Source organism: Macaca nemestrina, chromosome 10 (genome assembly GCF_043159975.1).
Source record: "Macaca nemestrina isolate mMacNem1 chromosome 10, mMacNem.hap1, whole genome shotgun sequence".
Lineage (NCBI taxonomy): Eukaryota > Metazoa > Chordata > Mammalia > Primates > Cercopithecidae > Macaca > Macaca nemestrina.
In genome coordinates this window covers 136,286,491-136,301,774 of record NC_092134.1, presented here as the reverse complement: position 1 = coordinate 136,301,774, position 15,284 = coordinate 136,286,491, and the positions used below count along the sequence as shown (strand labels likewise).

At 46.9% G+C, this 15,284-nt stretch overlaps 1 pseudogene; it reads left to right on the top strand.

The window, feature by feature from the left end:
- Window positions 1–58: 58 nt before the first annotated feature.
- LOC112427139 (destrin pseudogene) lies at window positions 59–503 on the top strand (annotated as a pseudogene).
- The last annotated feature ends 14,781 nt before the right edge of the window (window positions 504–15,284 follow it).

The following is a 15,284-nucleotide window of genomic DNA, read 5'->3' as shown; positions in this document are numbered from 1 at the left end:
AGAAGAGCAGAACTGTGAACAACATGCCTCAGGAGTGCAAGTTGCTGATGAAGTATGTCGCATTTTTTATGACATGAGACTTTGTAAATGCTCAACACCAGAAGAAATCAAGAAAAGAAAGAAGACTGTCATTTTTTTGTCTCAGGGCAGACAAAAAATGCATCATTGTAGAAGGCAAAGAGATCTTGGTTGGAGATGTTGGTGTAACCATAACTGAGCCTTTCAAGCATTTTGTTGGAATGCTTCCTGAAAAAGATTGTCCCTATGCTTTGTACGATGCAAGCTTTGAAACAAAATAATCCAGAAGAATTGATGTTTTTTTGTGGGCACCAGAACTAGCACCTCTGAAAAGTAAAATGATCTATGCAAGCTCCAAGGATGCAATTAAAAAGAAATTTCAAGGCATAAAACATGAATGTCAAGCAAATGGACCAGAAGATCTCAGTCGGGCTTGTATTGCTGAAAAGTTGGGTGGATCCTTTTTTTTTTTGACGGAGCCTTGATCTGTTGCCCAGGCTGGAGTGCAATGACAGGATCTCGGCTCACGGCAACCTCTGCCTCCTGGGTTCAAGCGATTCTCCTGCCTCAGCCTCCCGAGTAGCTGGGATTATAGGTGTGTGCCACCATGCCCGGCTAATTTTTGTATTCTTAGTAGAGACAGGGTTTCATCTTGTTTATCAGGCTGGTCTCGAACTCCTGACCTTGTGATTTGCCCTCCTTGGCTTCCCAAAGTGCTGGGATTACAGGCGTGAGCCACCATATCTGGCCGGTGGATCCTTAATTGTAGCCTTTGAAGGATGCCCTGTGTAGATCATCATTCAGTGCCACAAATTGAAAGCTTCCATGTTTAATGTTATCCTCTTGCTATATAAATAAAGCAAATACATTTAGGCTGGGGTCTCACTGAGGGGGAGCTGTCTTGTCATCTTTTAGAGTAAATTAAATATTCTATAAGCATATGCAAACAGCCCTAAATAAATCTAAAGCCTAAAGTTAAAAAAAGAAGAAAAGAAAAGAAAAGAAAAAAAAATAGCCGGGTGCGGTGGCTCACGCCTGTAATTCTAGCACTTTGGGAGGTGGAGGTGGGTGGATTGCCTGAGCTCAGGAGTTCCAAACCAGCCTGGGCATCACAGTGAAACCCTATCTCTATTTTAAAGGTACAAAAAATTAGCCAGGCATGGCAGCATGTGCCTGTAGTCCTGGCTACAAGGGAGGCTGAGGCAGGAGAATTGCTTGACCCTGGGAGGCAGAGGTTGCAGTGAGCCAAGATTGTGCCACTGCACTCCAGCCTGGGCAACAGAGCACGACTCCGTCTCCAAAATAAATGCATAAATAAATAAAGTCCTGTTGAGGACTTGTAATATATCAGCAGTAATGCAAACAAAAACAAAAACAAAAACAAAAACAACCCCCCCCCAAAAAAAAAAAACCATTCAGATTTTGCAGCATGAAAAACTTCAGTAAATTTATGAAGCTTTAGATTGGTCTTTTCCTTTTTTTCTTAGGGTGATTTTATCAGTGCCTTAAGATTTTTTATTAGTGTTTCTCCGTGGCTCTCAAAAACTTCTTTATTTTTATGATTATTTCCTTATTTTTTAGATACTGGGTCTTACTCTGTCAGACAGGCTGGAGTGCAGTGGCGAAATAGCTCACTGTCACCTTGAGCTATGATCAAGGGATCCTTGGTTTCAGCCCCTCAGAGTGCTGGGATTACTGGCATGAGCCACCATACCTGGCCAGGCCAAGAAGTTATTTACTTTCTTCCTCAATGATGTGTAAACAAAGCCATCATGATCCACTTGCTAGGCAACTTGCACAATGAGTTTCACTTATTTGTCAATAGAAACCCTTGGCTGGGCGTGGTGGTTCACGCCTGTAATCCCAGCACTTTGGGAGGCCGAGAGATGGGTGGATCAGTTGAGGTCAGGAGTTCAAGACCAGCCTGGCAGACATGGTGAAACCCTGTCTCTACTAATAATACAAAAATTAGCCAGGCAAGGTGGCACACACCTGTAATCCCAGCTACTTGGGAAGCTGAGGCAGAATTGCTTGAACCTGGGAGGCGGAGGTTGCAGTGAGCTGAGATCATACCACTGCACTCCAGTCTGGGTGACAGAGCAAGACTCTGTCTCAAAAAACAAAACAAAAAAAAGAAAGAAAGAAACCCTTAAAATCCTGAACACGTTCTTTCCACATGCATTGACTGTCAGGCTTCATTACTTCCATTACCTGTTTGTTTGTTTATTTATTTATTTATTTATTGAGACAGGGTCTTGCTGTATCACCTAGGCTGGAGTGTAATAGCGTGATCATGGCTCACTGCAGCCTCAGCTTCCCCAGGCACAGGTGATCTTTTTGCTTCCACCTCCTGAGTAGCTGGGACTACAGGTGCGCACCACCACGTTCAGCTAACGTTTTGTAGAGATGAAGTTTTGCCATGTTCCCCAGGCTGGCCTTGAACTCTTGGACTCAAGGGATCTGCAGCCTCCCAAAATGCTGGGATTACAAGCACGAGCCACCACGCCTGGCCTCCCATTGCCTGTTTAAATAGAAATGATGCAACTAGCAATACTGAAGGACTTCCAGATCTTTACTACATTAAGATTAGGGTCAGCATCCATGACTCTGGGAGTCAAGGGAGAATCTCAGTCTAATGTATGTGGTTTTGAAACAGCAAATCATGCTTAGATCAGCAGAGTGAAGGATGGAGTAATGTTGGGACAGGAAAACTTTATTCAATGCCTTTATGAGCACATTCATAAAGTGTGTGGTACATCAGGGTGGTATTGTTGTGTCCTGTAGCACAAAGCCAAATTTTTTCTTTGAGGTCCTGCTTGACTTCTAGAATGAAGATATTTGAAACTGAATCAGGGAAAGTACTACAGTCACCCAGGACTTTGCATTTGGTTGCTAGAGCACAGGCAGGTTTTTGTTTGTTTGTTTGTTCGTTTGTTGTTTTTGAGAGAGTCTCGCTCAGGCTGGAGTAACGTGGCCCGGTCTCTCTTCACTGAAAACTCTGCCTCCCAGGTTCAAGCAATTCTGTCTCAGCCTCCCAAGTAGCTGGGATTACAGGGATGTGCCACTATGCCTGGCTAATTTTTGTATTTTTAATAGAGATGGGGTTTCACTGTGTTGGCCAGGCTGGTCTTGAACTCCTGACCTCAAGTGGTCTGCCCACCTCAGTCTCAAAGGCTGGGTTACAGGTGTAAGCCACCGTACCACCTTTTTTCTTTCTTTTTTTTTTTAAAGGGCACCAGGATTTGTAGAATGACAGCCCTGTAGAACTACACTGTCACTGCACTTGGGGGCAAGGGCAAAGAGTTGAGGGAAATGGCATTCAGAAGATCATTAGTTGCTTTCAAACCAGGGCCTTGTGTTTCTAGTTTGGAGATATTAAATGCAGTTGGGGATCTTTCCCCAGAAGATACCAACTACCAACCTCATGGTATTCTGGAATAATAATTTTTTTTTTTTTTTTTGAGACGTAGTCTTGCTCTGTTGCCCAGGCTGGAGTGCAGTAGTGCAATCTTGACTCACTGCAACCTCTGCCTCCTGGGTTCAAGCAATTCTCCTGTCTCAGCCTCCGAGTAGCTGGGATTAGAGGTGCCCGCCACCATGCAGGGCTAATTTTTGTACTATTACTAGAGATGGGGTTTCACCATGTTGGCCAGGCTGGTCTCGAACTCCTGACCTCATGATCCGCCCACCTTGGTCTCCCAAAGTGCTGGGATTACAGGCATGAGCCACCATCCCTGGCCTATGCCAATAAACCTTTCTAATAGTTCTGAGTGGGTTGTGCTGTCTGTTCCTCTATAGTTTCACCAATAGTTTGTTTTTTGAGGTTTAAATGGCTTCTAAAATCATTATGCTATCCTTGACTGGTTTTGAAATATTTCCATCCAAAGGCTGACTTCTCTAGTAGGAGGCTTGAACTATGACTTGATATGAAGAGCTTTTTCTTCCCTTTTTTTTTGGCCACATCTTGCCATTGTAAGGCACGTATTTCTTTTTGGTTTTCTTTCTTTTTAATATATAGAGGCAGGGTCTTGCTCTATTGGAGTGCAGTGTTGCAATCATATCTCACTGCAGCCTACAACTCCTGGCCTCAAGAGGATTAGCTTCTGGTCCTGCCCTCCCAAAGGGCTGGGATTATAGGCATTAGCCACCGCACCTGGCCTGCACCTGGCCTGGACACATATTTCTGGTAAGTAATAAGCTTAGTGACCTTTCCATTTTCTTTCTTTTTTTTTTTTTGAGATGGAGTTTTGCTTTTGTTGCCCAAGCTGGAGTGCAATGGCACAATCTCGGCTCACTGCAACCTCCACCTCCTGGGTTCAAGTGATTCTCCTGCCTCAGCCTCCTGAGTAGCTGGGTTTACAGGCGTGTGTCACCACGCCCGGCTAAGTTTTGCATTTTTAGTAGACGGGTTTTCACCCTGTTAGCCAGGATGGTCTCGAACTCCCGACCTCAGGTGATCCACGCACCTCGGCCTCCCGAAGTGCTGGGATTCCAGGCATGAGCCACCGCACCCGGCCTGCCATTTTCATTAATCACATATCTTCGTTGTCACTTTAGCAGTTGTAGGAGCATCTGTTGACCTCGCTTCACAAATTTTTTGAATCTTGAATGTATAGATTGAGGCCGTATTTTTTTTTTTCCACTTTGGAGATAGAGTTGTATGCTACCACGGAAGGGAATTGTTTCTTCGGTTGAGTGCCTACCGAAGTGCTTGATGGCCTTTCAGATGGATCAAGTTATACAGAAAGGAAGTATCTTAAAACACTACAACCTAGTTTAAGACACAAAACAGTAGAATCGCTGTCAGTTTCACAAGATACACACTGAAGGGCCCAGAACTGGGACCAAAAGAACACAGTCTCCCATCTCACACTCGCACGGAGTGGAGCCTGGCCCCACTCTGCTCTATTTAATCTGAGCATTGTTAAATGAGTCTGCCATGAAACTCCACATTTCCTTTAATCCTCACAACAAAGATAACCCAATTTTTAGATTAGTAAACTGAGGCTTAGAGAAGTTAAACGCCTTGTCCGAGACTACAGAACTGGAAAATGGCAAAGTCAAGAGCCAACTGCGAAGAGCCTACCCCGGCCCACTAGTGCAGAGGAAATGGCAAATGACACAGCAAAAAAATTTTAAAACCGGGATTCTCGGTCGCCGCCCCGCCCAGCGCCAAAGCTCCGTCCTGCCTCGCATCAACGCCCCGCCCCTCCCCGCCCAGCGCCATTGCCCCGCCGCGCGCAGCCGCCCAGGTGCTAGTTGTGTAACCACGGCAAAGCTCGCGGCAGGGGGCGGGGCAGACGCTGACTCTCCCCGGGCCGGCGGTCAAGTGAGCTGGCGCGAAGCAGGCGGGCGGTCTGACTGCCTCGCGCGCGCCCCACGGCGGCTGCACGCGTCGCGGGACCTCCTCCCAGTAGTTCACGCCTTAGTCACTACAGAAAGTGGAGCCTGCCATAGGGCTTTCTCCTGAACTGCAGCTCCCGTCCCCGCCAATCTCTTCCTCGGCCCCGGCGCTGACGTTCACGCGTGGAATATTCTGGCCAGGAACAAAGACCCCAGGGCGGAAACTAGGACCAGAGGCTGAAAGTCCGTGCTTGGCGGCGAGGGCTGCTAAACGGGCAGCTGAGGGCGACTCTAGCCCGGGTTCCAGAAGAGCGTGGAATGGACCGAGTGCTTGTGGGAAATTTCCTAATTGAGGCTTACCTACTAAAGTTCTTTACGTTTTAAAGGGTTCCATTGCATCAGCCCTCAAAATGTTTCCTTCCCCATCCCTCTTTCTTCTATCTTGGTGGTATGTCTAGGGACTCTCCACTGGGAGAGAATCATTTTGTTCTCCCCGAGGAGGGAGGTCAGAAGTGGGAGACACCCAGGTTGTGTTAGAAACTGTATGGTAGCCGGCGCGATGGCTCATGCCTGTGGTCCCAGCTACTCAGGAGGCTAAGGCGGGAGGATTGCTTGAGCCCTGGAGGTCGAGGCTGCAGTGAGCCATGATCGCGCCTGTGAATACTCTAGGAGGATGGATGACATAGCAAGACCGTTTCAAAAAGATGAGAAAGAAACTGCAGCGTAAAGTAGCACACCTATTACAAAGGTAAATGCTCTTTTGTCTATCCTTGCTATTTTTTTTTAATATCCAAATTTTTCCTGGTTTTCCCTTTTTTTTTTTTTTTTTTGAGACAGTCTTATTCGGACGCCCAGGCTAGAGTGCAGTGGCGTGATCTTGGCTCACTGCAACTTCCACCTCCCTGGTTCAAGCGATTCTCTTGCCTCAGCCTCCCGAGTAGCTGGGATATTACAGACATACACCACCACGTCCAGCTCATTTTGTATTTTTAGTAGAGACGGTATTTCACCATGTTGGTCAGGTTGGTCTTGAACTCCTGACGGGTGATCCGCCCGCCTCAGCTTCCCAAAGTGCTAGGATTACAGGCGTGAGCCACCGTTCCTGGCCCTAGTTTTCCTTTTGACATCCTTCCGAGCCTCTATTTCTTTCTAGTTAATCCTAACAGGGTATCTTCGAGGCTTGTCACTTGTTCACTACTTAGCAGTGATTCTCAAAGTGGAGGGAGGTAAGGGGATTTTATCTATAAGGCCAAATCCAAATTGAGGGAGGGTGTTCTTGATTACCTTTTATAAAAAAGCACATTTAGGCCAGGCATAGTGGCTCACTCCTGTAATACCAGCTACCCTGGAGGTTGAGGTGGGAGGACTGCTTGAGCCTGAGAGGTCCAGGCTTCAGTGAACTGTGATCTCACTGTTACAGTTGAGCCTGGGTGACAGAGTGAGACCCTATCTCAAAAAGAAAAAAAAGTATTTATAGACCATTTACTGTGTGCTAGACACTATGCCAGGTAGTAGGGTGCAGAGTGAAACTCAAGAACTCAAGATCTATTGGAGGCCAAGTGCGGGTTGCTCATGCCTGTAATCCTAGCACTTTGGGAGGCCAAGGCGGTCAGATCCCCTGAGGACAGGAGATTGAGACCAGCCTGGGTAACATACGGAGACCTCACCTCTACAAAAAAACTAGCCAGGTGTGTTGGTGCACACCTGTAGTCCTGGCTACTTGGGAGGCTCAGGCAGGAGGATCACTTGAGCCCAGGAGGTCAAGTCTGCAGTGAGCCATGATTATGCCTCTGCACTCCAGCCTGAGCAACAGAGTGAGACCCTGTTGCAAAAAAAAAAAAAAAAGAAAAGAAAAAAGAAAGAAAGAAAAAAAGAAAAAGAAAAAGAAGGCCGGGCGCGGTGGCTCGCGCCTGTAATCCCAGCACTTTGGGAGGCCGAGGCGGGCGGATCACAAGGTCAGGAGATCCAGACCACGGTGAAACCCCGTCTCTACTAAAAACACAAAAAATTAGCCGGGCGCGGTTGTGGGCGCCTGTAGTCCCAGCTACTCGGGAGGCTGAGGCAGGAGAATGGCGTGAACCCGGGAGGCAGAGCTTGCAGTGAGCCGAGATCGCGCCACTGCACTCCAGCCTGGGCGACAGAGCGAGACTCCGTCTCAAAAAAAAAAAAAAAAAAAAAAAAAAAGAAAAAGTTCTATTTGGCAGTTCTGCAAGGATGACCCAAGGATTTTGATTTGAGCATCTGAAAGTGATATAGGTAACACTAAAGAAAAGCAGGCTGGGTGCGGTGGCTCATGCCTGTAATCCCAGCACTTCGGGAGGCCGAGGTGGGCAGATCACCTGAGGTCAGGAGTTCAAGACCAGCCTGGCCAACATAGTGAAACCCCGTCTCTACTAAAAATATAAAAATTAGCCAGGTGTGGTGGTGGGCACCTGTAGTCCTAGCTACTCAGGAGGCTGAGGCAGGAGAATCACTTGAACCCGGGAGGTGGAGGTTGCAGTAAGCCGAGATCAGGCCACTGCACTCCAGCCTCGGTCACCAGAGCGAGACTCCATCTCAAAAACAAACAAATAAATAAATAAAATAAAAAATAAAGAAAGAAAAGCAGAGTTAGAGGAAAAGATCGAGAACTTGGTTTTGGACATGTTGAGTTGAGATGTCCGTGCCTCAGGTAAATGGAGAAGTGAAGTGGGAGGTTAGATGTACGAGCCTGGGGCTCAGAAAAAAGTTCTCGGTTGGAGATAGAAATTTGGGATTCGGCCGGGCGCGGTGGCTCAAGCCTGTAATCCCAGCACTTTGGGAGGCCGAGACGGGCGGATCACGAGGTCAGGAGATCGAGACCATCCTGGCGAACACGGTGAAACCCCGTCTCTACTAAAAAAATACAAAAAACTAGCCGGGCGAGGTGGCGGGCGCCTGTAGTCCCAGCTACACAGGAGGCTGAGGCAGGAGAATGGCGTAAACCCGGGAGGCGAAGCTTGCAGTGAGCTGAGATCTGGCCACTGCGCTCCAGCCCCGGCGACAGAGCGAGACTCCGTCTCAAAAAAAAAAAAAAAAAAAAAAAAAAACACAAAAAACAACAACAACAAAAAAAAAAAACAAAAAATTAGCCGGGCGTGGTGGCGGCGCCTGTAGTCCCAGCTACTTGGGAGGCTGAGGCAGGAGAATGGCGGGAACCCGGGAGGTGGAGCTTGCAGTGAGCTGAGATCCGGCCACTGCACTCCAGCCTGGGCGACAGAGCGAGACTCCGTCTCAAAAAAAAAAAAAAAAGAAATTTGGGATTCATGGGTGGGTGTGGCGGCTCACACCTGTAATCCCGGCACTTTGGGAGGCCAAGACGGGCAGATCACCTGAGGATAGGAGTTTGAGATCAGCCTGGCCAACATGGCAAAACCCTGTCTCTACTAAAAATACAAAAACAACCCGGGCGCGGTGGCTCACGCCTATAATCCCAGCACTTTGGGAGGCTGAGGCAGGTGGATCATGAGGTCAGGAGATCGAGACCATCCTGGCTAACACGGTGAAACCCTGTCTCTACTAAAAATACAAAAAAATTAGTGGGCATGGTGGTGCGTGCCTGTAGTCCCAGCTGCTCGGGAGGCTGAGGCAGGAGAATCGCTTGAACCCAGGAGGTGGAGGTTGCAGTGAGCTGAGATCTCGCCACTGCACTCCAGCCTGGGCAACAGAGCAAAACTCTGTCTCAAAAAATAAATAAATAAATAAATAAAATTGGAACTCATCAGAATGTGCAGTAGTGTGCTGGAGCTGGCTTGTACAGGCTTGTGAAAGCTGATTGTTAAGTTTTCATTAATTCCCTGAACCGGTTAAACACAGCATTTTTTTTTTTTTTTGAGACAGAGTTTTGCTCTGTTGCTCCTAAAATTGTATGAGCTTATAATTTAATTATATTAAAAACAGTTAAAAACAGAGGTACACCGTACTTAAAACTCATCACTCTATAATTATTTTACTACGTTTTTTGTGAAGACTGCTGTAAGAAAATACCACAAACTTAGTGGCTTAAACCACAGAAATTTCTTTCTTTCTTTCTTTTTTGGAGATGGAGTTTTGCTCTTGGAACCCAGGCTGGAGTACCATCTCGGCTCACTGCAACCTCTGCCTCCTGAGTTCAAGCGATTCTCCTGCCTCAGCTTCCTGAGTAACTGGGACTACAGGCACATGCACCACCATGCCTGGCTCATTTTGTATTTTTGGTAGACATGGGGTTTCACCATGTTGGCCAGGCTGGTCTCGAACTCCTGACCTCACGTGATCCCCCCTCCTCGGCCCCTCCCAAAGTGCTGGGATTACAGGGAATCGCTCCCCAGGAGGGAAGACGTTCAAGATCAAGGTGTCAGCAGCAGGTCTGGTTTCTTCTGAGGTCTCTCTCCTGGGCTTGCAGACGGCTGTCTTCTCACTGAGTCCTCATATAGCCTTTTTTTTTTTTTTTTTTTTTTTTTTGAGACAGAGCCTCAAAAAAACGTGTGTGTGTCCCATTTTTCACACTCAAATTATTATTTTTGACTCCCAGGCTAGAGTGCAGTGGCCTGATCTTGGCTCACCGCAACTTCCGCCTCCTGCAATTTCCTGCCTCATTCTCCTGCTCATACAGTCTTTGTGCACCAGCAGCCCTGGGGTCTATGTTCTGCATGTACACCTCTTCCCAGCTCCACGTTCCCAACTCCATGTTCAGGGAGCTGCAGCTTGAAATCAGCCATGGCGGGAGTATTTACACTAGAGAAATAAGCAAATGCTTAATCAAGGGCTTTTTGTTTTCTCTGGAGAGCCTCTTATTAAACATTTACCAGCACATCACAACTACAGATACTACTTAAAATCTTGTTTTTTTGTTGTTGTTGTTTTTGTTAGTTTTTTTTTTTTTTTGAGACAGATTCTTGCTCTGTTGCCCCCAGGCTGGAGGTCAGTGGTGCAGTCTCACCTCACTGGAAGCTGTGCCTCCTGGATTCAAGCGATTCTTCTGCCTCACTTCCCGAGTAGCTGGGATTTTAGGCTCACACAACCACACCCCACTAATTTTTGTATTTTTAGTAGAGGTGGGGTTTCTCCATGTTGGCTAGTCTGGTCTCAAACTCCTGACCTCTGGTGATCCACCTGCCTCGGCAGCCCAAAGTGTTGGGATTACAGGCATGAGCCACCGCACCCCACCAAAATCTTGAGAGTATAATTTGAATGTGGCCGCGTGGTGGCTCACGCCTGTAATCCCAACACTTTGGGAGGCCAAGGTGGGTGGATCACTTGATGTCAGGAGTTTGAGACCAGTCTGGCCAACCTGGTGAAACCCCATCTCTACTAAAAATACAAAAATTAGGTGGGCAAGGTGGCGATCCCCTGTAATCTTGGCTACTTGGGAGGCTGAGGCACAAGAATCGCTTGAACTGGGAGGCAGAGTTTGCAGTGAGCCGAGATCGTGCCACCGCACTCCAGCCTGGGCATCAGAGTGAGACTCCATCTCAAAAATAATAATTTGAATGTGAAAAATGGGACGCACACACATATGCACACAAACAAACATACATCTTGTTTTGCAAACTCTATGGCTAGTAGATATACAAAGAAAGCCTTTTGAGTATCCGTGATTTGCAAGGAGCGGTGTGTCAAGATACTTGGCCAGGCACGGTGGCTCACGCCTGTAATCCCAGCACTTTGGGAGGCCAAAGCAAGCAGTTCACCTGAGGCCAGGGATTCAAGACCAGCCTGACCAACATGGTGAAACCCCATCTCTACAAAAAATACAAAAAATTAGCTGGGTGTGGTGGTGAACGCCTGTAATCCCAGCTACTTGGAAGGTTGAGGCAGAAAAATCACTTGAACTCAGGAGGCGGAGGTTTGCAGTAAGCCGAGATTGCTCTGCTGTACTCTAGCCTGGGTGACAGAGCAAGACTCTGTCTCAAAAAAAAAAAAACCAAAAACCTTTCCATCGAGTCACAAAAATTCTGAAGAAATGGTATTAAAGGACAATTCATATGGACAGTTATTATCTCACATAAAAATAAATCAAGAGGCTTCTGGAAAGTGGATGGTTCCTTGCTCTTATGAGACAGCAGTAAGAAAGGACTGTCACTGGCCCCACTTCATTCTCTGATAGCTGTGTGCAGCCATCGCATGACACTGAGAAGACTCAGTTAGAGAAGTCAGCGCTGTGGACTGCAGTCCTGGAAGACATGGTAGAGCTGAAGCATCAGCCAACTGTGAAACTCAGCTCTAGCTCCCTGTCTCCAGTGGCCTAACGGACATCTCTATGAGGATGTTTGGCTCTGTGTCCCCACCCAAATTTGATCTCAAATTGTAGTCCCCGTAATTCCCACATCTAGGGAGGGACCTGGTGGGAGGTGATTGAATCATGGGTGTGGTTTCCCCCATGTTGTTCTTGTGATAGTGAGTGAGTTCTCATGAGATCTGATGGTTTTATGTTTGACAGTTCCTCCTTCACACTCTCTGTCACCTGCCACCATGTAAGATATGCCTGCTTCCCCTTCTGCCATGATTGCAAAGTTCCTGAGGCCTCCTCAGCCAGGCAGAACTGTGAATCGATTAAACCTCTTTGCTTTATAAATTACCCAGTCTCGGGCAGTTCATTATAGGAGTGTGAAAACAGACTAATACAATGTTCCATTACCACTAACTAGTTGGATATATTCATCTTCTCCATGTCCTGTGTCCATTCAGTTGCTGAGTCTTGTTGAGTCTTCCTCTCCATCCCTACCTCCTTACTCCATACACTTACCATCTTCAGCTTCCTAAACTTTCAAGATTCTTCTACCTTCATTGAATCATATGCCAGATATATACCATATATATACATATGCATTTTCTATCTATTTTAAGAACTTAAAGTAACATTTTAGAATTTATTGAGTTTTTCTACTTCTCTCTATCCAATAGTCTATTCTATTATTAGAAACAATAAGGTGGGCTGGGTGTGGTGGCTCATGCCTGTAGTCCCAGCACTTTAGGAGGCTGAAGCAGACAAATAGCTTGAGCCCAGGAACTCAAGAGCAGCCTGGGAAACATGGCAAAACCTCGTCTCTACAAAACACACACACACACAGACACACACAGACATACACACACACAAATTACCCAGGCATGGTGGCATGTGCTTGTAGTCCCAGCTACTTGGGAGGCTGAGGTAGGAGGATTGGTTGAGCTTGGGATGTCAAGGCTGCAGTGAGCTGTGATCACACCACTGCACTCCAGCTTGAGTAACAGACCAAGACCCTATTTCTAAAGAAAAAAGTCCGGCGTGGTGGCTCAAGCCTGTAATCCCAGCACTTTGGGAGGCTGAGACGGGCGGATCACGAGGTCAGGAGATCGAGACCATCCTGGCTAACACAGTGAAACCCCATCTCTACTAAAAAAATACAAAAAACTAGCCGGGCGAGGTGGCGGGCGCCTGTAGTCCCAGTTACTCGGGAGGCTGAGGCAGGAGAATGGCGTGAACCCGGGAGGCAGAGCTTGCAGTGAGCTGAGATCCGGCCACTGCACTCCAGCCTGAGTGACAGAGCGAGACTCCGTCTCAAAAAAAAAAAAAAGAAAAAGAAGGCCTGGGCCGGGCGTGGTGGTTCACAGCTGTAATCCCAGCACTTTGGGAGGCCGAGGTGGGCAATCACCTGAGGTCAGGAGTTTGAGACCAGCCTGGCTTTCACCAACATGGTGAAACCCCATCTCTACTAAAAATACAAAAATTAGCTGAGCATGGTGGGGAACACCTGTAATCCCAGCTACTCGGGAATCTGAGGCAGGAGAATCGCTTGAACCTGGGAGGCAGAGGTTTCAGTGAGCCAAGATCACATCATTGCACTCCAGCCTGGGGGACAAGAGTGAGATTTTGTCTCAAAAAAAAAAAAAAAAAAAAAAAAAAAAAGAAGTCTGGGCATGGTGGTTCATGCCTGTAATCCCAGCATTTTGGAAGGTTAAGGCAGGAGAACCTCTTGAGCCCAGGAATTGGGGAGTAGCCCAGGGAACGCAGTGAGACCCCATCTCTACAAAACAATTAAAAAAAAATTATCTGGGCACGGTGGCATGCCCGGTAACTAGGTGATTCTAGTTACTTGGGAGTCCAAGGCATTACTTGAGCCCAGGAGTTTGAGGCTGCAATGAGTTGTGTTCCCAAACTGCACTCCAGTTTCAGTGACAAAGCAAGACCCCATCTCAGGCTGGGGACAGTGGCTAATGCCTGTAATCCCAACACTTTGAGAGGCTGAGGCAGGTGGATTGCTTGAGCCCAGGAGTTTGAGATTAGCCTGGCCAACATGGCAAAACCCCATCTCTACTAAAAATAATAATAATTAAAAAAACTGGCTGTGGCGGTGCGCACCTGTAATCCCAACTACTCAGGAGGCTGAGGCATGAGAATCGCTTGACGGAAGCAGAGGTTGCAGTGAGCCAAGATTGCACCACTGCACTCTAGTCTGGGCGACAGAGTGAGACCCTGTCTTAAAAAAAAAAAATAATAATCAGGTGGCAGGATATATGATATATAGAGAAAAATCAATACTAAAATCAATAGTTATGACAGTATGATACTAGAGCAGAAATAGATACAGAGATCAATGGAAGATAATAGAGTCCAGGAATAAAACCCATATATATGATAAAGATGGCATTTCAAATCAGTAGAGAAGGATGGGATTAATCAATGAATGATGTAGAAAAAAATTGGCTCCCCTTTTGGCTCCCCTACCTCACACTATATACCAACCTATTCTAGATGTAATAAAGACCGAAAAATATTTAAATACCATCAAAATATTCAAGAGAATATTCTCATAACTTTAGGGGTGAAAAGGCTTTTCTGAACCAGACCCACAGTTCAGAAGCCTTATGCAAGAGACTGGTAGTTTGAACTACACACAAATATCAAATTTCTGTAAGGTGACACTCTATAAGCAAAGTGAAATGAAAAAGTAGGAAAATATTTTCTTTTTTTTTTTTTTTGAGATGGAGTCTTTGCTCTGTCACCCAGGCTGGAGTGCAGTGGCGCGAACTCGGCTCACTACAAGCTCCGCCTCCTGGGTTTACGCCATTCTCCTGCCTCAGCCTCCCGAGTAGCTGGGACTACAGGCGTCCACCACCTCGCCCAGCTAGTTTTTTGTACTTTTAGTAGAGACGGGGTTTCACCGTGTTAGCCAGGATGGTCTCGATCTCCTGACCTTGTGATCCGCCCATCTCGGCCTCCCAAAGTGCTGGGATTACAGGCGTGAGCCACCGCGCCCGGCGGAAAATATTTTCAACATGTACAAGAGACAAGAAGTTAATGTGTCTGTGTGGTGGTTTAAAAATACGTCCACAAATTCTGTGATACTCTTCCTTTCCAGAGGTGAGCCTAATTCTCCCCAACTTGAGTGTGGGCTGGACTTAGTGACTGGCATCTAAAGAATAGCATAAAGTGGAAGTGATGGTGTGTGACTTTGGAGACTCAGTTAAAGGCAGAGTGGCTTTCATCTTGGTCTGGGGGAAGCCAGCTGCCATGTTATGAGGACATTCAGGTCCTATGGAGAAGTCCAGATGGTAAGGAACTGTCTTGCCAACAACCATGTGAGTGAGCCATCTTGGAAGCAAATCCTTCAGCCCCAGCCAAGCCTTCAGATAACTGCAGCTGCAGCCAACCGTTTGACTGCAACCCACCTGGGCCACTCTTGGATTCCTAAGAAACTGAGATAATACATTTTGCTGTTTTAAGCTGCTACGTTTTGAGATAATTTGTTATACAGCTATAATCAGTTAACAGTTGCACTTGGCTGACTGGGCATGGTGGCTCATGCCTGTAACCCCAGCACTTTGAGAGGCCAAGGGAGGAGAATCGCTTGAGCCCAGGAGTTCGAGACCAGTCTGTGCAACATAGTGAGACTCCATCTTTACCAAAAAAGCTAAAAATTGTCTTGGCAAGGTGAGGCGCACCT